Source organism: Rhinoraja longicauda, chromosome 25 (assembly GCF_053455715.1).
Source record: "Rhinoraja longicauda isolate Sanriku21f chromosome 25, sRhiLon1.1, whole genome shotgun sequence".
Classification (NCBI taxonomy): Eukaryota; Metazoa; Chordata; class Chondrichthyes; order Rajiformes; family Arhynchobatidae; genus Rhinoraja; species Rhinoraja longicauda.
Genome location: NC_135977.1, coordinates 24,751,308 through 24,777,399, shown reverse-complemented (window position 1 = coordinate 24,777,399; position 26,092 = coordinate 24,751,308). Strand labels below are relative to the sequence as shown.

At 47.3% G+C, this 26,092-nt stretch overlaps 1 protein-coding gene across 1 annotated transcript in view; it reads left to right on the top strand.

The window, feature by feature from the left end:
- The window catches only part of LOC144605978 (transmembrane protein 132C-like), an 807,862-nt gene that overhangs the window by 105,124 nt on the left and 676,646 nt on the right, over window positions 1–26,092 (top strand). The gene's annotated exons all lie outside the window — the stretch shown is intronic.

Here is a 26,092-nt window from a genome sequence, read left to right as displayed (position 1 = left end):
GTCACCCATTCCTTCTCTCCCGAGATGCTGCCTGGCCCTGCTGAGTTACTCCAGATTTTGTGATAGCACTATCTAGGTAGCTGTCTACAGGGAACGCAAATGAAAAAATCTCTTTTGATTTCATCTCCACTCCGAAATCCTTCCTTCCTCTTTATTGTCATTGAAACTTTGTTTTATTCACATCAACAAACCCCAAAATACTTTTCATTTTTCAGTGTATGACTTGGCAGGCAGTTTGCACAATCCACATGCTAATCTGTTAACTGTTCTTCTGAGGAAGTCTGTGTTTTTTTTAACACCTCTGATTATCACCATCTATGGGGGGGCCAAGCTGGTGTAAATGTCATTCACAAGGGTTTTCATCACCTTGCACTCTGACCTTACTTAGCGTCTAATTAAAGTCAATGGGTTCAATGGTACGTTATTGTCATGTGTACCCACATACAGCGAAATTCCTTTCCTGCACACAATTCAATGTAAAACCTTACTCTACGTGGACATAATCATGCCTATGTAAAAGTGTAAGAATAGTACAAAGCAAGGAACTGCAGATGCTGGTTTACAAAAACGACATATGGTGCTGGAGGAACTCAGCAGGTCAGCCAGCATCTCTGGCAAACATGGATAGGCGACGTTTCAGGTCGGGACCCTTCAGTCCTGAATGGTATGTTCAGAATGGTAGATTATACCGAGGCAGTACACAAGAGTCGCACCATTTTGTGCCATTCAAGATCAAAGTTCCTAAAAGTGTGTCATATCTTGACCTTGAAAGCCTGTTGCCCTGGCAGCGGCTCTGGGTCAGAGTTGAGGGGTCGGCCTGGCCTGGATCGGCCTGGCCTGGATCGGCCTGGCCTGGATCGGCCTGGCCTGGATCGGCCTGGCCTGGATCGGCCTGGCCAGGATCGGCCTGGCCCGGATCGGCCTGGCCCGGATCGGCCTGGCCCGGATCGGCCTGGCCCGGATCGGCCTGGCCCGGATCGGCCTGGCCCGGATCGGCCTGGCCCGGATCGGCCTGGCCCGGATCGGCCTGGCCCGGATCGGCCTGGCCCGGATCGGCCTGGCCCGGCCCAGTGATGTTGGTGCGTTGTTCCGTGCCCACTGCGACCTGCGGCGGATCTGTTCGCTCGTCCGACCTCCTGTGGGGCCTCCAGCGGCATCTGGTCTAAGCATTAACCCCCCCCACACTCCCCACCCCCCCTCACCCTCTGGGCTGCTGCAGGGCCTCCAGCGGCCCACTACACCCACACCTCATCCTGGACAGAATCAAGCAATCATATCGCACAGGAATCTGGCACGAGTACCTTCCAGTCTGCACTGACCAACTTTACTTTAACCTTGCAGTGATCCCATTTTATCTTCCCCCCCCCCATTCTCATCCAACCCATTTACCTCCAATCTCCTGCTGTTTACGTGACATAGGCAGGACGAGTTGTCAAGGCTCACTTTAGAGTTATAGAGAGTCATAGAGTGAAACAGTGTGGAAACAGGCCCTTTGGCCCAACTCGCCCACACCGGCCAACATGTTCCAGCTACACTAGTCCCACCTGCCTGCGCTTGGTCCATATCCTTCCAAACCTGTCCTATCAATGTACCCGTCTAACTGTTTCTTAGTCCCAGCCTCAACTACCTCCTCTGGCAGCTTGTTCCATACACCCACCACCCTTTGTGTGAAAAAGATACCCCTCAGATTCCTGTTAAATCTTTTCCCCTTCACCTTGAACCTATGTCCTCTGGTCCTCGATTCCCCTACTCTGGGCAAGAGATTCTGTGCATCTGCCCGATCTATTCCTCTCATGAGAGTTAGTTTTCTTTACTTTTAAGAACGACAGTGAAATAGGCCCTTCGGCCCACCGATGCTGACCATGATCACCCTGTACACTAGCATTATCGTACGCACTCGGGGCAATTTATAATTTTACCAAAGCCAATTAACCAACAAACCCGCACGTCTTTGGAGTGTGGAATGAAAACCGAGCACCTGGAGAAAACCCACGTGGTCACAGGGAGAATGTACAAACTCTGTACAGAAGGCACCCTTAGTCGGGATTGAACCCTGGTCTCTGGCGCTGTTAGGGTAACTCTTCCGCTGCCCCACTCTGCCACCCTCGTTGGGAACTTGCACAGGACTGTTTGGCAACAGATATATTTTCATAACTTATTCACAAAGTGCTGGAGTAACTCAGCAGGTCGGGCAGCATCTCGGGAGAGAAGGAATGGGTGACGTCACCCATTCCTTCTCTCCCGAGATGCTGCCCGACCTGCTGAGTTACTCCAGCACTTTGTGAATAAATACCTTCGATTTGTACCAGCATCTGCAGTTATTTTCTTATACTATTTTCATAACTTTATGGTTCAGGTGAAAGTCTCGCAAAACTAATAGATAATCAATAACAGTCCACTCCCGGCCTTTTTGAATGGAAATAAATCCCAGCAGTTAAAAGTCTTGAGGAAACAGGAGCTGAGCTGTGCTAGGCGAGGGAACTCATTATGGAGTGAAATGCCGTGACATTTCACCTATACAAATGCTGCATTGCACTCCGTGACAAAGTGGCTATTAGCAATGCTTTCTTCCTTCCATCAGTGCCGGCGAAAAGGTCAGAACCTTTGCTATTTCACGGCGTGTGCACAAACGCTAAACTCATTAACGGGGCTGTGCATCTTGCGGCAACTAAGGTGGTTGCATCCACCAAACAAGTAGCAGGGCAAGGATGTTATTAATGAAGCGAGCAGTACTTCACATAACTGAAGGCATGATGTGCTGGAGGAACTTGGTGGATCAGACTGCATCTGTGGAGAACATGAATAGGTGACGTTTCGGGTCGGACTGTTTGAGAGACAAGTAGTTGCAGAAGCTGTAGTTTTGTGTAGAACACAAAGTGATAGAGGCTCAGTGGTGCAGCGGTAGCGATGCTGCCTTGCAGCTCCAGAGACCTGGGTTCAATCTTGATGAAGGATGCCATCTATGTGGAGTTTTTACATTCTCCCTTTGACCATGTGGGTTTTCCCCGGGTGCTCCGGTTTCCTCCCACATTCGAAGACGTGCAGGTCTGGGTTAATTGAATTCTGTAAATTGTCCCTTGTGTGTCGGATAGATCGTTGGTCAGCGTGGGCTTGAGGGCTGAAGGGCCTATTTATTTTAATTTATTTAGAGATACAGCGCAGAAACAGGCCCTTCGGCCCACCGGGTCCGTGCCGCCCAGCGATCCCCGCACATTAACACTATCCTACACCCATTAGGGACAATATTTACATTTGCCCAGCCAATTAACCTACAAACCTGTCCGTCTTTGGAGTGTGGGAGGAAACCGAAGATCTCGGAGAAAACCCATGCAGGTCACGGGGAGAACGTACAAACTCCTTACAGTACAGCGCCCGTAGCCAGGATCGAACCTGAGTCTCCAGCGCTGCATTTGCTGTAAGGCAGCAGCTCTGCCGCTGCGCCACCGTGCCGCCATTTCCATGCTGTATCTCTAAATTAAATAGTTCTTGGAACCAACTAAACCAGGGTGGAAGCAAGTCATCCTCTGCCCCGACAAACTGCCTGAGAAGGGCGTGGCACAGTGGCAAAATGGTGGAGTTACTGTCTCACAACGCCAGAGACCCGGGTCCGATCCTGACTACGGGTGCTGTCTGCGCGGAGTTTGTACGTTCTCACTGTGGCCGTGTGGGTTTTCCCCGGGTGCTCCAGTTGCCTCTCGCAATCCAAAGGCGTACAGGTTTGTCGATTAATTGGCTTTGGTTTAAAAATTGCCCCCAGTGTGTATGATGGAGCTAGTGTACGTGGATCACTGGTCGGCGTGGACCCGGTGGGTCGAAGGGCCTGTTTCTGCGCTGTATCTCTAAACAAAAAAACGAACTAAACTGGAGAGAATGAAAAGAAGAGATGTAAACATTTGTGGAGAGTGTCTGGAGTCTGTGCTTTGGCAACTGAAGGTGGGAGGCATGAACTCTGATGAACAAGAGGCCTGAACTGTGGGAGTAGAGATATCTAAGGGCTACACCAAGGGACATTTCAGAAATGGAGAAGGGTGAAATCAGGAAAAGGCCAAGAATTTCAAAACCTTGTAGCTAGCAATTGTTAAACTGCAAGATCATGGCGGGCATCTTCCCCTCCTGAAGCTGTGCCTGACACCTGCAAACTTTACTGATCGTGAACTTAAAATCTGAAATGCATGCTTTTAGCGATAATGGTTGGTTTAATGGAAGAGTGCTTTCAAGAATCAATAACTATCTATCATGGCTTTGAATGTAGTCCGCATTTGAATTAATTACATGAATGATCTCGTTAAAAGTATGAGAGGGAGAGAAAGGCCATCCAACTCTTTGAAGTTAGGTACAAAGTGCTGGAGTCACGCAGCAGGTCAGGCAGCATCCCTGTAGAACATGAGTAGGCGCCATTTCGGGGTCAGGACCCTTTTGTGCTCACCAGAGATGCTGCCTGATATGAGTTGCTCCAGCACTTTGTGGTCTTTTTGTAAACCAGCGCCTGCAGTTCCTTATGTCTTCGTCTTTGAAATGAGGGCTACAAATAAAGTTTCTGGGTATAAACATGCATGACGTTAGTAAACTATTGCATTCCTCGAGTAGGCTTGTAAATGGAACACCGGTCAGAGCCGTACGGGGTTTGTACGTTCTTCCTGTGACCGCATGGGTTGTCTCTAGGTGCTCCGGGTTCCTCCCAAAGATGTCCAGGTCCCCATTGTTCTTCATGGCGGTCCCCCCCATGATCTTCCCCATTGATCTTCCTGGCAGTCCGCCCAAGGCCGGGTCCCCATTGTCTTTCCCTCCCTCCTCACGCTCATCGACCGCAAGGCCCCACCGCCGCCAAGGCCCACGTTGCTGCCAACGAGGCTCCCATCGCCGCCACTCTGAGGCTCCTTCGGCCCAGACAAGTCTCGCCACCCGGGTTCACCTCGGTCCCCTTGGGACGCGTGTGGGGCAAGTCAGGCCACTCGTCGGTCGTCGTTCTGGTCGTCGGCCGTCGTTCTGGTCGTCGGCGGGCGGATCGGGCCCAGGGTCACTCCCGCTGTGCGCCATGTTAAAGCAGACCAGTTAGAAATATTCAAGGTAATCGGGCAACGTGGATATGGTTTATTGAAAGGAAAATTACATTTGACCAATTTACTGGAGATCTTTGACGAAGTAACGAGTCTATTGAACAATGAACGAGTCCAGAACAAGCGGTCACAGTTTAAGGTCTTTTAGGACCGAGATGAGAACGTTTTTTTTCACACAGAGAGTGGTGAATCTGTGGAATTCTCTGCCACAGAAGGTAGTTGAGGCCAGTTCATTGGCTATATTTAAGAGGGAGTTAGATGTGGCCCTTGTGGCTAAAGGGATCAGGGGGTATGGAGAGAAGGCAGGTACGGGATACTGAGTTGGATGATCAGCCATGATCATATTGAATGGCGGTGCGTACAGGCTCGAAGGGCCGAATGGCCTACTCCTGTACCTATTTTCTATGTTTCTATGTTTCTATGAAAGACTCGACATGCAATCCTGAGGTTGGCAGAGGCATGTAACCTGATGCTACGTCAGTTATTGCAGAGAATAGGAACTCTGTGTATCAGTGGTAACATACTGGCATGGCTAGATTGACTGGCTCAGATGAAACAAAGAACGGTTGTGGAAGTGTCCTTTAACGGTTGGCAAGGTGTAGCCTGGGGTGTGGTGGAGGAATTAGTGGTAGGGACAACCTTTTACAACTTGTATTTAGTTTAGAGATACAGCGCGGAAACGGCCCCTTCAGCCCACCGAGTCCGCGCCGCCCAGCGATTTCCCTGTACACTTGCACTATCCTGTACACAAGGGACAATGTACAAACTTTACTAAACCAAATTGACCTATGAACCTGTACATCTTTGGAGTGCGGGAAGAAACCGGATCACCCGGAGAAAGCCCATGCAGACACGGGGAGAAGGTGTAAGCTCTGTACAGACAGCACCTGTGGTCGGGATGGGACCCGAGTCCCTGGTGCTGTCGGGCAGCAACTCTACCGCTACCCCTGAAGGTACGTACATCTGCTGAATTTGCTGATGATTAGTTTCGATTTTTAGATTTTTTTAGATTTAGAGATACAGTGCGGAAAAAGGCCCTTCGGCCCACCGAGTCCGCGCCGCCCAGCGATCCCCGCACATTAACACTATCCTACACGCACTAGGGACGATTTTTACATTTTACCCAGTCAATTAACCTACATACCTGTACGTCTTTGGAGTGTGGGAGGAAGCCGAAGATCTCGGAGAAAACCCACGCAGGTCACGGGGAGAACGTACAAACTCCGTACAGACGGCGCCCGTAGTCAGGATCGAACCTGAGTCTCGGGCACTGCATTCGCTGTAAGGCAGCAACTCTACCGCTGACAAACTTTAGTTTGTCATTGTAAATTGTAAATTGTAAATTGTAAATTGTAAATTGTAAATTGTAAAATTGTAAATTGTAAATTTAAAAAAAAATTATTGTCACTACACAAAGTACAGCGAAATTAAAGCAGTCCAGATGATGCAATCACACACAGCAGCAGACAGTACAAAGGAAAAACCGAGGTACAGTGAAAGGCTTTTGTGCATGCTAACCAGTCAGTGGAAAGACAATACATGATTACAATCGAGCCGTCCACAATGTACAATGTACAGATATGAAAAGATAGAAATGCAAATGATTTCATGCAAAGAAAGGGAGGAAAATATATCTTGCATGGTGACATGACAGGGTAAGAGGGTGGGAAAAGACTGGCCAATGCAATGTGAGGAAACGCGAGACTGTCCATTTTGTTGAAAAATGGAGAAAAAATTGCAGATGATCTAAATGGAGGGAGGCCTGAGATACAGAGGGATTGGAGTGTACTAGTGTGTGATTTGCAAAAGCTGAGCATGCAGGTGCAGCAAATAACGAGAGAAGATAAGAAAGTTGTTCTTTATAGTAAGGGGAATAGACTTCAACAGTAGAATGGTTATGCTTTGAAGTACATGCTTTGAGTGCCTTATTTAATTTTAGTTCAGGGGTGAATTTTAAAGCATCGATTCATTAGACTGAAGTTGGGATCGGCCGAGGAACGATGAGATGGGGAAACATGGAACTGCAGATGCTGGTTTACTGAAAAAAGGCACAAAGTGCTTGAGTGACTCAGTGGGTCAGACAGCCTTTGTGGAGAACATGCGTGGGTGACATCCTAGGTCGAGACCCTTCTTCAAACAATTAGATGGGTTAGGGTTGTAACTTTTTGAAGTTTAAAAAGTGAGAGGTGACTTGGTCGAAACATTTAGTATCCTGAGAATCTTGGGGACACGAGGAACTGCAGATGTTTGTTCACCAAAAAAAACAGCTGGTGTAACTCAGCGGAAGGGACTGAAGAAGGGTCCCGACAAGAAACATCTATCCATGTCCTCCAGAGATGCTGCCGGACTCGCTGAGCTACTCCAGCGCTTTGTTTGATTTTAATCATGAGGATCTTGACAGGATTGATGTGGAGAGGGTGGCTCCTCCAGTGGAAGAACCTAGTAGAAGGGTTCGTAGAAAAGAAAACTGCAGATGCTGGTTCAAATCGAAGGTAGACACAAAATGCTGGAGTAACTCAGCGTGTCAGGCAGCATCTCTGGAGAGAAGGAATGGGTGATGTTTCGGGTCATTGGATGTATTCAAGAGAGAGCTAGATTTTGCTCTTATGGCTAATGGAATCAAGGGATATTGGGAGATAGCATGAATAGGGTACTGATTTTGGATGGTCAGCCATGATCATATTGAATGGTGGTACTTTCTCCGTTGGCTTTGATTGCTCATCGATTTGTATTCCTTTTTCCCCTTTTCTACTTATTCACAAAATGCTGGAGTAACTCAGCAGGTCAGGCAGCATCTTGGGAGAGAAGGAATGGGTGACGTTTCGGGTCGAGACCCTTTTCTACTTCCTATCATGACCATTTTGCAAACCATCTTTAAGGTTGGTTGGTAAATGCTGGTCAGAATGAAAGCATGAGAGGCAGCCCGGTGGTGCAGCGGTAGAGTTGCTGCCTACCGGCTCCAGAGATCCTGACAACTGGTGCTGTCTGTACGGAGTTTGTACGTTCTCCCAGTGACCGCGTGGGTTTTCTCCAGGTGCTCCGGTTTCCTCCCACATTCCAAAGACGTGCAAATTCACACATCTGTAGATTTGTAAATCTACAGATTTGTAGGTTAATTGGCTTCGGTAAAGGTTGTAAATTGGCCCTAATGTTTAGGATAGTACTTGCGTAGGTGATGATCGCTGGTCGGCACAGATTCGGTGGGCCAAAGGACCTATTTCCACCTGTATCTTGAAACTGCACTAAACATTTATGATAGTATAAGACAATAACTGCAGATGCTGGTACAAATCGAAGGTATTTATTCACAAAATGCTGGAGTAACTCAGCAGGTCAGGCAGCATCTCAGGAGGGAAGGAATGGGTGACGTTTCGGGTCGAGACCCTTTGATGATGATCGATTAATGCTGGCCGGAATTAAAAGATTACACTGTCAATGAATCATTTAAGAAAAATGTTCTGAGAGTTGGTCTATAAATAGATGGCCCAAGATTCCATAAGCCACACGTTTGTCACGGCTGAATCTTTATAACAAGGCATTGCAGTGCCATAGTCTTGCCATTGAGTAGTTGGCAAAACGGCAGCTGTTGGCATGGACGCATCCCATCTTGATGAGGAACTGTTTTAGTTGGAGTTGCAAGTTTGCACTTACACTGGGCAAGCCATAGAATGATACGAAGGTCGACACAAAGTGCTGGAGCAACTCAGCGGGACAGGCAGCATCTCTGGAGAGACCCTTCTTCAGACAAAGTTACTGATGCTGCAGAGTGAAATACAAGAGGAGATCTTATCGAAACGTATAAGATTATTAAGGGGTTGGACACGTTAGAGGCAGGAAACATGTTCCCAATGTTGGGGGAGTCCAGAACAAGGGGCCACAGTTTAAGAATAAGGGGTAGGCCATTTAGAACTGAGATGAGGAAAATCTTTTTCAGTCAGAGAGTTGTGAATCTGTGGAATTCTCTGCCTCAGAAGGCAGTGGCGGCCAATTCTCTGAATGCATTCAAGAGAGAGCTAGATAGAGCTCTTAATAATAGCGGTGTCTGGGGGTATGGGGAGAAGGCAGGAACGGGGTACTGATTAAGAATGATCAGCCATGATCACATTGATCGAAGGGCCGAAGGGCCTCTTCCTGCACCTATTGTCTATTGTCTAAGGCAGCATTATTCCAAATGGCACAAGTAAGATAAAGTCATCTTTGCAAGTAGTGCAACGTCAGTATTCGGTTTGTACAGCGTGGCACAGTGATATATGCAAAACCCTATTGAGGGAGACGGCTTTGAAGGATGAGTGCTGGAAGCTTGAAGTTTTATTGGGAATGGATTTGAAAGATTTGAAGATTAAAAAAAACCCCACAAGTGTAGAGGCGTTGTGGCCAAATGACGAAAGAGTTATGGTTTGGGATATATGTCAATCATTCATGACAATGTCTTGCTGTTAATGTTGTGGGGAAGGTCACTGGATGATGTGTGCCATTAAGATAACGCTTTGATGTTGTGCGGGTTGTATGTGGCAAGCCATTAGTGGCGGCTGCGATATAACTTGAGTTGAGAGCAGCTTGAAATGGTGCAGCGATTGCAGCGGCTCTCTCCGAAGCTGCTGGAGTCCAGCTTTCATTGAATGAACTTTCCTGATGTCATGGCTGCATTCTGACTCAAACTGCCATTTCATCCTTATTTCCGCAAGACTGTGTGCAATGAGAAAATCGATCTACCCGAGACTGTAATCATGGCCTTTACTTCTGTAACATCGTGGGGCTTAGAAATAGCACGTAATTGGAAACATTATCAAAGCATTCAGAGTCATAGAGCATGGACAAGGGGCCCTTCGGCCCGACTTGCCCATGCTGATCAAGATGTCCCATCTACACGAGTTCCACCTCCCCATGTTTGGCCCATCTATATACTAAAGCTCTCGTTTGTTTCTTTGTCTGTTCCTGAACTACAGCCAGAACGGTACACGATAGCGTGACAATTTTAGGCCCACCTTACTCACCGTCGTCCCTTTGGTCCTAATGGAAGAAGTTTCATTGAAATCGGTGTTATATTTTTTAAGTTATTCACATTTTAAAGTTTAAATCTATCTCCGAGGGAGGGGGGAGGATAAGGGGGGTTGAGGGGGATGGAGTGGGGGGGGGATGGGAAGGGGGAGATGGGGAGGGGGGAGGGGAAGGGGGAGGGGGAAGGGGAAGGAAGGAGGAGAGGAGGGGGGGAGAGGAGGGGGGGAGAGGGGGGAGGAGGCGGTGCTGCATCAATGCAGGAGAAGTTTGGGCCCAACGGGTCCACTTGGTCTAGTTTCCTCTAAACTTTTCCTATCCATGTACCTGCCCAAATGTCTGAAATGTTGTAATCATACCTGCCTCGGCGACCTCTTGTGGCAAAGAGAGACACAAAGTGCTGGAGTTACTCAGCGGGTCAGGCAGCATCTCTGGAGAAAAAGGATGTGTGACGTTTCGGGTTGCGATCCTTCTTCAGACTAAAAGAGTTCTGACTTGAAACTTCACCCATCCTTTTCCTCCAGAGATGCTGCCTGTCCCGCTGAGTTGCACCAGCACTTTGAGTCTATCTTTGGTGTAAACCAGCATCTGCAGTTCTTAGGCAGCTCTATCCATAAAACCACTACCCTCTGTGTGAAAAGAGGGTGGTGGGTGGATTTCAGATATTCCTCACTCAACAAGTTCTCTGGGAAAAAAAAATCCACATCAAAATTAACTTAGAAATGGCGCAAAATGTTCTCCTTTCTTCACCAATATCGACTATAAAAGTATCATTAAATGTACAGTTGTCTACTCTTTATAGATTCATAGCAATTAAGCGGAAAAGAGTTTGTTTTTAATGAATACTTACCATTAGGCTAAAATACCATGAATGAGTATAATCGAGCTGTTTTCCAAGTCTAGAGGTTATTCAGTATTGAGGCTCGTGTAGCCTGGAGTGTAATTGTAGAAACATAGAAAATAGGTGCAGGAGGAGGCCATTTGGCCCTTCGAGCCAGCACCGCCATTCATTGTGGTCATGGCTGATCGTCCACAATCAGTAACCTGTGCCTGCCTTCTCCCCATATCCCTTGATTCCACTAGCCCCTAATGGATCACTAGGGGCTAGTGGAATCACTTGCTAGTTTGTAGATATTACATGGGATTACTTTGTTTTACAGCACAAACAGGGTATTGGGTCCAACCAGTCCATTAGAGACATGTGTAGGAAGGAACTGCAGATGCTGGTTTAAACTGTAGACACAAAAAGCTGGAGTAAGTCTGCAGGACAGACAGCATCTCGGTGGAGAAGGAATGGGTGATGTTTCGGGTCGAGACCCTTAAGTCTGAAGAAGGATCTCTACCCAAAACGTCACCCATTCCTTCTCTCCATTGGTGGCATGTATGCCCCTTGCTACTGCTCCTGATCTGCCATTGACTGGAAAGGGAGAGGAGAACCGAGTAAGATATTCATTGGACAAAACATACAAGTGTTGGAGGAACCTCGCAGGACAGGCAACATCTGTGGTGGTAATGGACAGGAGGCATTTTGGGTCGGGACCCTTCTTCAGAGTGAATGATTCAGCACAACACACACAACGCCCGAGGGACAATTTACAACTTCTTGCCGAAGCCAATTAACCTAGAAACCTGTACATCTTTGGAGTGTGGGAGGAATGTGGGGGCACCTGGAGAAAACACACGCGGTCACGAGAATGCACAAACTTCATATCTGTAGTCAGCATCGAACCTGGGTCTCTGGTGCTGTGAGGGAGCAACTCTACCACTGCTGCCCTGCAGGTAATGTGCTCACTAAGTGCATTGATTGTGGGTCCCCTCAAATACTCAGGATGTTCTTGGATATATTGCTTCAATATGCATTGAAGTGAAGTAACTTTTTGGTTTTACTGAAGGGCTAATTTAGGTGGGAACCTCCCCCCCTTAAAAACTATCCTTCATTTGTGTGGCCCCAATCCACAGTCCAACTTGTTTTGAATTTCGTACATGGTCTAAACCCTACTCTTGGGTTTAAGAATTCTGAGCATGAAGGAAATGATTCTGAACATTGTTTTTGAAAATTATTATCTTAACCAGCGTGCAAGGAAAATAGAAAAGGAAGACAGACTCACATAACAATTTATTGTAATCTAAGAAATACTGTGCAGGTTCCTGCAAACGATGTTCCGTTGAAGGCAATGTCTGCTGTAGATTAAGTAGACTAAACGGAGAGGGTAGAGAGGGCATCAGATTATTGTCTTTTATTAAAAGTATCTCTGACAGTGTAACATTAAAGCAGCGTAAAATGGTGTTTGCTTCGGTGGGGGGGAGTTTGACTCAATGACTCTAACAGAGGAGTGTTACCATCTGATAAGGAGACCAATATGAATCAAAGCAGGTCTTGCCTCTACCAGTGGTGTTCCTCCGTATTGTTCACAGGTTAAAGACCGGATTCACCTGAAGCCGAATATTTTCTTAATAAGCAATTATGAAGGATGTCAAAGAAAATGCAGGTGCTGGAATCTTGAGCAAAGCACAAAGTGCTGGAGGAACACAGCGACTCAGGCAGCACCTGGGAGGGAATATACAGGGGGCGTTTTAGGTCGGGACTTTTCTCCAGACTGATTGTAATGGGGGTCTGGGGTGGATTGGAAGAGAGAGGTGGGGTCGGGGCGAAGCCTGGCGAGTGCGATGAATATCTTGCACCTTTCCGATCAATGTACCTGGGAACGTTGAACCTTGCTGTTCAATGATCATCCCCCAGTCCATCATTGAAGATGGTGGATGGGTCAGATAAGTACACGCAAGCCCTTCACGGAATTATAGAACCCGAGAACTCATTCTCGGAAATTCCAGGCGGTGTCAGACGTGTGTGTCGTGTGGCTGTGGCTCTGTACGTGATTTAATGCTTGCCTCCGCAAACCTCACCAAATCCAAGATGGCTGAACTGGGGATGAGCAAATTTGTTTGAATTTAAACATTTGTTTAGAGATACAGCGCGGAAACATGCCCTTCAGCCCATCGAATCTGCACCATCCAGCGATCCCCGCACATTTACACTATCCCACTCACTAGGGAACAATGGTACATTTATACCAAACCAATTCACCTACAAACCTGTACGTCTTTGGAGTGTGGGAGGAAACCGAAGATCTTGGAGAAAACCCACGCAGGTCACGGGGAGAACGTTTAAACTCCGTGCAGACAGCACCCGTGGTCAGGATCGAACCTGGGTCTCTGGAGCTGTAAGGCAGCAACTCAACTGCTGCACCTCCGTGCTGCCATTAGTTAGGACATCAAAGGTTATGTGGAGAAGGCCGGAGAACGGGGTTGAGAGGGAAAAATAGACGAGCCGTGATTGTATGGCGGAGTACACTCAATGGCACACATGGCTTAACTCTGCCCCTATGGTCTCAAGGCACAGCAGTCTTGCGTGGGCGTGTGCGGGGGGAAATTCAACAGGTCAACAGCAGGATTTAGTACACATGTAGTGCAGAAATCACAAAACAGAAGGGCGAGACCAAATTTCCAGAGAAAAGCACAAAAATCCTAAAATTGGTGTTTTTAATGTTTCATTCCGTCCCAACTATATTTTAACTCTCATTTTATTGAAGTGCAGATTTCTGTATGGTCAAATTTCCAATGCAGGATTGTGTCTGAAATGGCTGAATTGGAAATGCTGAAAGCATGTTTTACTGTTCCATCTGCATCATTGATGAAGCCATTAACTGGATGGATGCGAGTGGAAAAGCTTGCATCATTGTTTTTCAGAGCTATGGGTTCAGTCTCAGAGGGTGATTTATGATTGACAGGTAATTCTGTAGGCTACGGGTTCTCTGTGAGAGCAGTTTGAGGACCTGATTAAGAATCTTGTAGTACTCAACGCAATGAGAGTGGTCTTTTCCCTGAACCCTTGATATTCTCCAATATTCCCTAGACCCACAACGTGCCTTGCATGTTGTCTCAGGGGCAGCACAGTGGTGAAGCTGGTAGAGCTGCTGCCTCACAGCGCCAGACCTCAAATGCTGTCTGTGTGGAGTTTGCGCGTTCTCCCTGTGACCGCGTGGGTTTCCACCGGGTGCTCTGGTTTCCTCCCGCATCCTCAAGATGTGTATGTTTGTAGGTTAATTGGCCTCTGCAAATTACTCTGAGTGTGTACCGAGTGTTTGGGAAAGTGGGATGACGTGGGACAAGTTTAGTTTAGTTTATTATCACGTGTACCGAGGTATAGTGAAAAGCTTTTTGTTGCTTGCCAACCAGCCAGTGGAAAGACTATGCATGATTACAATCGAGCCGTCCACTGCTTTACCTACAGATGATAGAGGGAAAAACAAGTGTGAACGGGCGATCGATGGTCGGCAAGGACTCGGTGGGCCAAATGGCCTGTTTCCATGCTGGATCCTGGAAACCGAGTCCAAGCTGTTTCTTTCCAATAACTGGGTCTTCCAATACCTTGTAGATGTGCAATCTAATGAGCATTTCAGACGCAATAAACTTAAGCCTCAAGAGCTTTCAATGACAGGCATCTCTGACAATCCCCATTGTTATAAATAATTTGGAAATCAGGAGTGCTCAACTAAAGCTTAGTTCATTCAAAGGTCGTTGTTGGTTCCGACTACTGATTTTCAAATGCTTTGGAGAACCGTGAAATTAAAAGCAAGTGGGTTTGAATTTGCTGTTTCTGACGAATCTAGAGTTGACCTTTAAGGGTGTATAAGTTCGGCACGGTGGCGCAGCAGTAGAGTCGCTGCCTTACAACGCCAGAGACCTGGGTTCGATCCTGACTGCGGGTATCGTCTGTGCGGTGTTTGTACGTTCTCCCCGTGACCTCGTGGGTTTTCTTCGGGTGCTCCGGTTTCCCCCCACACTCCAAAGACTTGCAGGTTTGTAAGTTAATTGGCTTCGGTAAAAATTGTAAATTGTTCCTAGTGTTTAGGATAGTGCTAGTGTAGGGGGTGATCGCTGGTTGGCATGGACACAGTGGGCCGAAGGGCCTGTCGTTGTGCTGTACCTCTAAAGTTTGCACCGACCATCGAGTTTACATTAAATGTGCACTGGGCCCATTTTACCTTCCCCACATTTTATTGTTCCATGCTGTATCGCTGAAGTCTAAAATCTTTGATTGTACGTCCTCTTGCCCTTGAGAAGTAGGTTCACCAGCTCGGAAGTTGAGGGTTAAACAGATATCGGGATATGCTTGATGGGAGGCATTGGGTTTCGATGTGTGTGTGTGATCCTATAACCACGTTGTCCAGTGTGGCAGGACCATGTTGCTCGGCTGAGTGGTAATAATAGACGGGGTGAGCTGTGGTCACCGGGCCTCGGTTTCTGTTGCTTCCTGTCTGCCAAACGAGATTTCCAACCTTGCTCATCAGCAGCCGGTTCCGAGGCTGACAGAAGACGTATCAAGATATCACTTTTAATGGTGAGGCCGTAAAATCACCACCCCATACCATCCAATATGACTATATAACTCCAGGACATCGACTGACTGAGCAACAGTGGAAGCAAGGAGCAATAGACCTGTCACGCGTGCAGACGTCAGTTCCACTCCTCGTCGAATAGCACTGCAGGCCGACGCCGTAATGAGCAGACCATCCAAGGGTGATAAGCAGCTGGATAGATAACAGTGCTCCATGCTTGCAGACTGATCTTAAGCACTGAGCCCCCTCCACCTGTCCTCTTGCATGCTCAGCATCTCTGGCTGGCTTCCACACTTGGTCCCAATGAGACATTTGTGTACACCGCACACAAGAGGAAGCAGGAGCCTTGGCCTTTTTACTGCATGGTGACAGATGTTTGCGGGTCTCACTCACTCGGGCAGCAGTCAGGGGCACATGATGGGGAGGGTACTTTCCCCACCCACGTTATTTGATATGGAAAAAATCGTCAGAGCTTGGAGAATCAAATCTTAACTTGTCAAATCGACAAGCATGCAGCACACCCAGCTGAAAGGTGCCGTCTTGAGAAGCTCCTACACATTATGGGAAAGCGGTCCTATACTGCTTTTAGTTTGGAGATATAGCACAGAAACGGGCCCTTCAGCCCACCGAGTCCGTACACCACTAGTTCTATCCTATACACTAGGGGGGCTTTTAATGAAGCCAATTACGCTACAAACCTGCATGTCTTTGGAGTGTGGGAGGAAACCGGAGCACCCGGAGAAAACCCACGCGGTCACAGGGAGAACGTGCAAACTCCACACAGACAGCACCCGCAGTCAAGGTTAAAACTAGCAACTCTACTGCTGCATCAGTGTGCCACCCTGTTGGTTGATTTCCATTACCTGATTAAATAACGTTACCGGTCATTGTGAAATAATAACCACTTCTAATTGTGTGAATATAAATAAATATTGTTAGGAAACCATAGAGTTCTGTCACACCAATAAAGTGTTATTTAATCAATGCTGGAGGGAATGGTAGTTTGGCCTGAGCTACATTTTGGTGTCCAAGTGTACTTCGTTCCAGAGATGCTGCCTGACCCATTGAGTTACTCCAGCACTTTGTGTCCTTTTGTGTTGTACTCAGCATTTGCAGATGCTGTAAAAAAAAACCCGCAGAAACCAAGAAATGTTGGTTTCTACCAGAGATAGATACAAAGTGCTGGGGGGGGGGGTTTGTTAGAAGAAAGTTATTTAGATTTTTTTTTTTTTTTTTAGATTTAGAAATACAACGCTGAAACAGGCCCTTCGGCCCACCGATTCCGTGCCGCCCAGCAATCCCCGCACATTAACACTATCCTACACACACTAGGGACGATTTTTACATTTTACCCAGCCAATTAACCTACATACCTGTACGTCTTTGGAGTGTGGGAGGAAACCGAAGATCTCGGAGAAAACCCACGCAGGTCACGGGGAGAACGTACAAACTCCGTACAGACGGCGCCCGTAGTCAGGATCGAACCTGAGTCTCCGGCGCTGCATTCGCTGTAAGGCAGCAACTCTACCGCTGCGCCACCGTGCCGATTTCTGGACCTGTTTGTGCAGTCATTCAGAAGGAACTTTTAAATAAGTACACCTGCACACTAAAATGTAGTTCAAGCCAAACTAACATTCCCTCCCACATTGATAAAACGATGCTTGAGGGGAGGGGAAGGCAAGACCCATCCCGGTGCTTTCTCACCGGCCCTTGTCCAGTATTCGCCGCTGTGGCCGACTCACCCCACCCGCCTCTCTGCTTCCCGGTCTCTTGGGGTGAGTGCGAGACTATCAGACGCTGGTCAGGCCGCATTTGGAATATTGTGAGCAATCTTGGGCCCCGATATCTGAGGAAGGATGTGCTGGCTCTGGAGAGGAGGTTCACGAGGATGATCCCAGGAATGAGTGGGTTAACATATGATGAGCTTTTGATGGCACTGGGCCTCTACTCACTGGAGTTTTTAGAAGGATGAGGGGGAACATCATTGAAACATACAGAATAGTGAAAGGCTTGGATAGAGTGGATGCAGAGAGGATGTTTCCACTGGTGAGAGAGTCTCGGACTAGAGGTCATAGCCTCAGAATTAAAGGACGTTCCTTTAGGAAGGAGATGAGGAGGGATTTCTTTCGTCGGAGGGTGGTGAATCTTTGGTGTCATCCCTCCCCCCGGCTGAGCTTGGAGCGAGCCGACCTTGGGCCTTGCATGGCAGGCCGGGCTCATTAGTTCAGGGTTCATTAGTTTTGAAGTTGGTAAGTGATAGGAGCAGAATTAGGCCATTCAGCCCATCGTCTATTCGGCCATTCAATCGTGGCTGATCTATCTCTCCCTCCTAACCCAATTCTCCTGCCTTCTCCCCATAACCTCTGACACCTGTACTAATCAAGAATCTATCTCTGCCTCAAAAGTATCCATTGTCTTGGCCTCCACAGTCTTTTGTGGCAATGAATTCCACAGATTCACCACCCTCTGACTAAAGAAATTCCTCCTCATCTCTTTCCTAAAGGAATGTCCTTTAATTATGAGGCTGTGTCCCCTGATCCTTGACTCTCCCACTAGTGGAAACATCATCTCTATATCCACTCTATCCGGGTCTTTCACTATTCGGTAAGTTTCAAGTAAGTCCCCCCCCCCTCATCCTTCTAAACTCCAGCGAGTGTAGGCCCAGTGCCAACAAACGCTCACCGTATGTTAGCCCACTCATTCCTGGGATCATTCTTGTAAACCTCCTCTGGACCCTCTCCAGAGCCAGCACATCCTTTCTCAGATATGGGGCCCAAAATTGCTCACAGTACTCCAGATGTGACCTGACCAGTGCCTTGTAGAGCCTCAGCATGACATCCCTGTTTTTGTATTCTAGTCCTCTTGAAATAAATGCTAGCATTGCATTTGCCTTCCTTACGACCGATTCGACACCACGCTACAATCGGACAAATAAATCATTTCTGATAAATACTCGGCTTTAATTGTACCAAGTACTAGTGTTTGACTTGTGCAGCTTACCACACTCAAAAATAACTCGTGGCAGTCCTAACTGGAGCGTTCCAGATACACCAGGGAACAGGAGATGTGAGCAAGACTAATGAGAATACTTGAAATCAGGTGTTGCACTGCAGGCGAAGAAACAACCTCTTAATGAACACACTATTTGCCATTTTCATTGTTTCTGCAGGTTTATTCCCCCCCCCCCCACACAGTGTTTCGGGAGATGTTTATGTTCAATTTCCAAATTCTTCCAGCATCTTTGCCTCTCCATAAAAGACCGGCAATTTGAATGAAGGGGCGGCGCGGTGGCGCAGCGGTAGAGTTGCAGCCTTGCAGCGCCAGGGACCCGGGTTCGATCCTGACCAAGGGTGCTCTCTGTACGGACTTTGTACCTTCTCCCTATGACCGCATGGGTTTCCTCCGGGTGCTCCATTTTTTTCCCGCACTCCAAAGACTTACAGGTTTGTAGGTTAATTGGCTTGGGTTAAAACTGGTGACATTGTCCCGGGTGTATAGGATAGTGCTAGTGTACGGGGTGATCACGCTCAGTGTGGGCTCGGTGGACCAAAGGGCTTGTTTCCACACTGTATCTCTAAAGTCTTAAAGTGAAAGGATGGGGAAGATCTAGCCTTTTGCTTCACTGTAACTTGCTCAGCGTTTTCTCTCTATTTAGTCACATTGGGGCTGGGTCACAGTGGGAAGCACGCTGGCTGTAAAATCCACCTCCATCCCCCTCTAGAGGGACTTGCTAATATTGGCTCACTGCTTCCAGGACCCCATTCAAGTCAAGCCTCTGAGTTATTGGACAAACAAGGAACTGCAGATGCTGCTTTTAAAAAAAAAGACACAAAGCGCTGGAGTAACTCAGAGGGTCAGGCAGCGTCACTGGAGGGCATGGATAGGGTGGCACAGAAGTAGAGCTGCTGCCTCACAGCGCTCGAGACACAGATTTACTATTGAAAGACAGATCCTAATTCTGTGCACATCTGAGAGATTTTGACAGGGAGCAATTGGTCACCTGCTATAAGAGAGCATGTTGGTAAACACAGTAGTGGTGGCCCTTTTAGCTGCAACCTTCTTTATGGTCAGGGTGATTGTTTTTATGCTTCCAGCAACTCAGAATCTGTGCAACGTATTACTAAAGAGATATAATCTCTGTCTAATGGTTTCTGATCCAGTTTGGTTTTGCTTGAAGCTTTGTATTCTCTGCCACCTTGAGTGTTTTATATTGAAGGTGGACACGCAATGCTGGCAGCAACTCAGCGGGTCAGGCAGCATCTCTGGAGAACATGGATAGGTGATGTTTCAGGTGGGAGCCTTCTTCACCCTCTGTCCGAAGAAGGGTCCCAATCCATGTCCCATGTTCTCTGGAGATGCTGCCTGAAATAGGTGACATTTTGGATTGGAATCCTTTTTCAGACTTGTGCGTTTTATACCTACATAAACTGAATGAGGCACCTTGTCGTGTAAGCCATTATTCTCTGTGCAACCAAACTATTTTATTTCCTTATTTCCTTCTGGGCTCTCATTACAATAATTATCCATCTTTCTCAGCTGAGGATTATGTCGTGCACAAATCCCATTGCTTGTTGTCTTTCCCACATATGCCAGCAGAGGTTGTTAATCTATGCCCAGGGACATTTTTCAAAACCATTACGCTTTGCACTTTAGAGTTGTTCTGTTGGGCAAATGTGGACAAGAGTCTGTTCACATAGTGCGTTCAGGCTCATTGTGAGTAGCTAATGCCTTGGACAAGCACACAATGCTGGAGTAACTCAGCGGGTCAGGCAGCATCTCTGGAGGAAAAGGAATAGGTGACGATTTGGGTCAACAGCCCTTCGTCAGACTGAAGGTCAGAGGGGAGGGAAACTAGAGGTATGGAAAGGTTCGGAACAAATCAGAGCCAGCACAGATGACCACGGAAAGGTGGAGCCCACAATGGTCCATTGTTGGCTGTGGAAGTGGTGATAACGGAGGGGTGTATGGACAGTGGAACTGACCAGACGACTCGTGTGGGGAAGGGATGGAAGAGAGGCAGTGCAGAAGTCACTTAAAATTAGAGACATCAATATTCATACCGCTGGGATGTAAGCTGCCTGAGCAAAATATGAGGTGCTGCTCCTCCAATACATTAGATTACATTGGCCTACAATCTTTAATGGGCAGCAAAACGGCACTTTCTTTGGATCGATTATAAAAATAAAAATAAATTCTTTAAGGAACCAACTAAAACACAAATGCGAGTTTAGAGACACAGCATGTAAACGGCCCCTTACTGGCTGCTGCCCACCAGGCCCACGCCGACCATCACACTAGTTCCATGTTGTCCCACTTTCACATCCACTCCCCACACACTAGGGGGGCAGTTTCACAGAAACCCGCACGTCTTTGGGATGTGGAGGAAACCAGAGCACTCGAAGGAAAGCTACGCAGTCACAGGGAACACGTACAGACTCCACGCAGATGGTATCCGAGGTCGGGATCGAACCTGCGTCTCTGGTGCTGTGAGGCGGCAGCTCTACCAGTATGCCGCTCTGCCTCCCTCAGCTTGGGAAGGAAAGCAATGAGAATAAACCTTGCAATCTAGCTTCAAACCAATACCCTTCTAATTCTAACCTGAAGGGAGTTTTATGTTGCTTTTGACGTTCATTTCAACAAGCTTGCAACAGTTTTATGTTGCATGTAATTTGTGGCTTTCTAATTTTTCTGATTTTGGTGCAAAAAACCCCCAAGACTGGAGCAAATCAGCAGGTCAGGCAGCATCTGTGGAGGAAATGGACAGACGACATTTTGGATCAAGACCCTCCAGGCCGGTGCAACACTACAGACCATCATAAGAAGGGTCCCGATCTGAAATGCCATCTGTCCTTTTCCTTTCCCTCCACAGATGCTACCTGAGCAGCATAATTTTGTTTTTCAACAGTTCAACAGTTCAACAGAGCTTTATTTGTCATTCGGTACCAAGGTACCGAACGAAACTACATAGCAGTCACACAAAAAAGAAAAAGAACACAAGACACATGACCCCAACACAAACATCCATCACAATGACTCCAAACACCCCCTCACTGTGATGGAGGCAACAAAACTTCCACTCTCTTCCCCACGGACAGACAGCTCGTCGCCGACCGACCCGCACAGTCCCCGCAAAGGGATGGAAGTCCCCGCGGCCGAGTCGCACTGGGCGCTGAAACGTCTCGCGGCCGAGCCGGGCGATGTTAGGCCCCGCGGCCGAGCTGTGCGCAGCTAAGTCCCGCGTCCGAGCCGCGCCGGGCGATGTTAGGCCCCACGGCCAAGCCGCACCGGGCGATGTTAAGTCCAGCGGCCGAGCCGCACCAGCGATGAAAAGTCCCTCGGCCGAGCTGCGCCGGGCGATGTTAGGCCCCGCGGCCAAGCCGCACCGGGCACTGTTAAGTCCAGCGACCGAGCCGCACCGGGCACTGTTAAGTCCAGCGGCCGAGCCGCACCGGGCACTGTTAAGTCCAGTGGCCGAGCCGCACCGGGCGATGTTAGGTCCCGCGGCCGAGCCGCGCCGGGCGATGGAAGGCCCCGCGGCCGAGCCGCACCCCGCGCCGTGAGGAAGAGACCTAAAAGAGAAAGGTTTCCCCCGTCCCCCCACCCACACCACCACCCCCCCACCCACACCACCACCCCCCACACATACACAACCAAAAAAAAACAAAAACCATCCCAACACCGACACACAACAAAAAAAAAAAAAAAAGGAAAAAAGACGAACAGACTGCTAGCGAGCCGCAGCCGTTAGGCGCCGCCACTCCCGCAAGATTCAAGCATCTGCAGTTTCTTGTGTCTCCACTTTATGTTTAAGTATTGCGGTTCTAATCCCAGTTAAAGATTTCACAAACGGTTGTCATTTAGACTCCTTTCATTGTGTAAAATTCATGAAATGTGTTTCATTATTGCTCGCTCTTCCCCAGCAAAAGGTCGCATTAACAACTTTCAGCATCTCTCTACCTTTGTTCCTTGGAATCATTTGCAATGTCGGCTAGCTTAGTGTGTGCAAGGGCAAGCTAAATATATACATGGTGACGAATAGGAAGTGTGCGCTGATCCAATGGTGTGTTTGTGGTCCTTCAAAATACCATCCTGTACTAGACGATACTGTAGACTTTAGAGATGCAGCGCGGAAACAGGCCCTTCAGCCCACCGAGTCCGTGCTGACAAGCAATCGCCCTGTACACTACTAGCACTATCCCACACTGGGGACAATTTTGATCAAAGCCAACTAACCTACAGACCTGCACGTCTTTGAGGTGTGGGAGAAACCCAGAGAAAACCCATGCAGTCACAGAGAGAACAAACTCCCTGCAGACAGCACCCGTAGTCAGGATCAAACCCAGGTCTCTGGCACGCTGTGAGGCAGCAACTCGACTGTTGTTTCTACCCCAATTTCTATGCAGCGTTTTGATGTGCTTGCTTCATCTCGAGCACAAAGCAGAACGTGTTCTGTTTTCAGCAATGTCTATCATACACTCTTATGGCCACTTGAAAGTGGACAAAATAAGAATCGAGAACATTTTGGCTGCAGTTAGATTATTTAAAATCTCAACTAATGAGAACTCAAATTTGTAGTATTTGAAAATCCATTGAATGCTGAAACAATATGTAGTATTTAAAGTATTCTTCAGTCGGGCGAAGGGTCTCGACCCGAAACGTCGCCCATTCCTTCTCTCCTGAGATGCTGCCTGACCTGCTGAGTTACTCCAGCATTTTGTGAATAAATACCTTTGATGTAGTATTTTAAATGATTTCTTCTTCGTAAAAGTCTCATGGTAAAACATTTTGCTGTGGTATGTGAAAAGGTGTATTGTACACACATTGGTACCGGCACTCCATTAGAATGGAAGGACCCAATGAAAGCTACTGACTTTTGGCTGCCTATGAGGTCTCAGTATCTAGAAGTAATGGGGAAGCAAGGAACTGTAGGCGCTGGTTTACCGAGGAAATGTAGAAAATCTCGGCGGCACGGTAGCGCAGCGGTAGAGTTGCTGCTTTACAGCGAATGCAGCGCCGGAGACTCAGGTTCGATCCTGACTGCGGGTGCTGCACTGTAAGGAGTTTGTACGTTCTCCCCGTGACCTGCGTGGGTTTTCTCCGAGACCTTCGGTTTCCTCCCACACTCCAAAGACGTACAGGTATGTAGGTTAATTGGCTGGGTAAATGTAAAAAAAAAAATTTTAAAAAAATAAATAAAAAATAAAAAAATTGTCCCTAGTGGGTGTAGGATAGTGTTAATGTACGGGGATCGCTGGACCGCACGGACTTGGAGGGCCGAAAAGGCCTGTTTCCGGCTGTATATATATGATATGATATGATATGAACTCAGCGGGTCAGGCAGCATCTCTGGAGAACATGGATAGGTGACGTTTTGGGATCTTTGATGTTCCCCAGGGATGCTGCCTGGCCCGCTGTGTTACTCCAGCACTTTGTCTTTCCAATCTAGAAGTTATGATGGGACAGTTTGGTTATTTGGTTCCCGATAGCATGAGGCTCTTTCCTATAATGGGGGTTAAGGTGTTGGAGAGTGCTTTGATTGATCAGTACATTTACCTTTATTCTGTCTCTTCCCTTAGAAAGGTTGGCACCTCTGTGTCTATGCCAGTAGTCACACAGAAAACCAAGCAGTTTTATTTTGGCCAGGTTATCACAAGATCTGAAGTAATCACATTCAGCTGACTATTAAAGCCCATTTCTCGTGCTCATCAGAATGAACAACATTAGTTCTGGGGATAGGTAATCGCCCACAGTTCCTGGTATTACAAAATGCTGGAGTAACTCAGCAGGTCAGGCAGCATCTCTGGAGAGAAGGAATGGGTGACGTTTCGGGTCGAGACCCTTCTTCAGACTGATGCTGTCAGACTGATGTGGCTCAGTCTGAAGAAGGGTCTCGACCCGAAACGTCACCCATTCCTTCTCTCCAGAGATGCTGCCTGACCTGCTGAGTTACTCCAGCATTTTGTGATACCTTCGATTTGTACCAGCATCTGCAGTTATTATTCTACACATCCCACCCACAGTTCCTGCATCAAAATCAGAGGCAAATATGGATTAAAGATCGTTTTAAGTTGCTCTACGGACATCTCTACTTCTCCAACAGGCAGCTGCTCTCAGCATTACCACCTATTAGTCCATGTTCCTTAAGGTCATAAGTGATAGGAGTAAAACAGGCCATTCGGCCCATCAAGGCTACTCCGCCATTCAATCGTGGCTGGTCTATCTTTCCCTCTCAACCCCATTCTCCTGCCTTCTCCCCATAACTTCTGACACCCGTACTAATCAAGAATCTATCTATCTCTGCCTTAAATATATCCACTGGCTTGGCCTCCACAGGCCTCTGTGGCAAAGAATTCCACAGATTCACCACCCTCTGACTAAAGAAATTTCTCCTCGTCTCCTTCCTAAAAGAATGCTGTTTAATTCTGAGGCTCTGACCTCTAGGCCTGGACTCTCCCACTAGTGGAAACATCACGCATTGCGCATTTGTCAATTCTCAGTAAAATATAACTGATGCTTCTCAGGAAAAAGCGCGTGTCAATTGGCCAGCTTATAAATGGTTGACTGAAAACCTAGTCTGTTGTGTTCTCTTTTTATTTCTTTGAAATGCAGCCAGTTTGTTATTCTCGGAGAGTAATCAGAAAAGCTCCTGAGAACGACTAGGTCCAAGTGCATGTATTACTCATTGTGCTGTGGACAGCTGTCGAGATGATGGAATAATTGGCCGGTCTTTTATCCTTCTGAATTACTAATTTTGGTCAATAAACTATATTTAATGAGCAAAATTCTATTCAGCCATCATGCAAGTAGAGAACTATCAATACATGTATGTGCGCGCGAGGTTTTAATTTAATCTACATAATTGCTTAAGGTCTTTCTTTATTTTTGAAAAAGGGCCTTTAAAACAACATCCATTAACATGCTTGTTGAGGTGAGAAGTTACATCAAATTATCCTTCAGGACCTCTCATTTAATCAACATCCAGTAAAAGGCTGTTTATTTAAAAAATCATAATGGCAAATCCATTTTGCCTAAAGGGAAATCTTTTGTTCTGAACTTCATGCAAATTGCATTAAAATTATATGTTTGAACGGTCGTTTGGGCGGTGGGGGAGAACACACAAGGCGCCAATGTTTATCTATTGCGTTCCGTTAAAAAAAAAAAGGCCAGTGCTTAATAAACTGGTGAAAGACGTTTCTTGTGAGCAAAGATGAAGCTCTTGGATAAATGGGCCTTCAAGGACAAATTGTTGAGGATCTGCATCTTTAAAACTCGCCAAATAGCAAATATTCTCCCACTTGCCTTCTCCTTGTTGAGTCTGGCAGAGAATTTGTCCAAAATCAATGAGGTGTAATGGAAGATTTACAGTATTGTTCCGAAATGCAGTGAAACATTACAAATTACAGAGAGGTAAAGCATAGCGTGTCATGACTGCATTGGGTTCATTTATTCCCTGCTGATCATAATTAAGTCTGGATTCATTCCTTGCAGACCATAATTAAGTCTGGATTATATTTTGATATTGAAGCTTGCACTTTCTTTTAAAAGCGTGGACTTTTACAAGGCAGCGCGGTGGCACAGCGGTGGAGTTGTTGCCTTGCAGTGCGAGAGACCCAGGTTCGATTCTGCCCTCGAGTGCTGTCT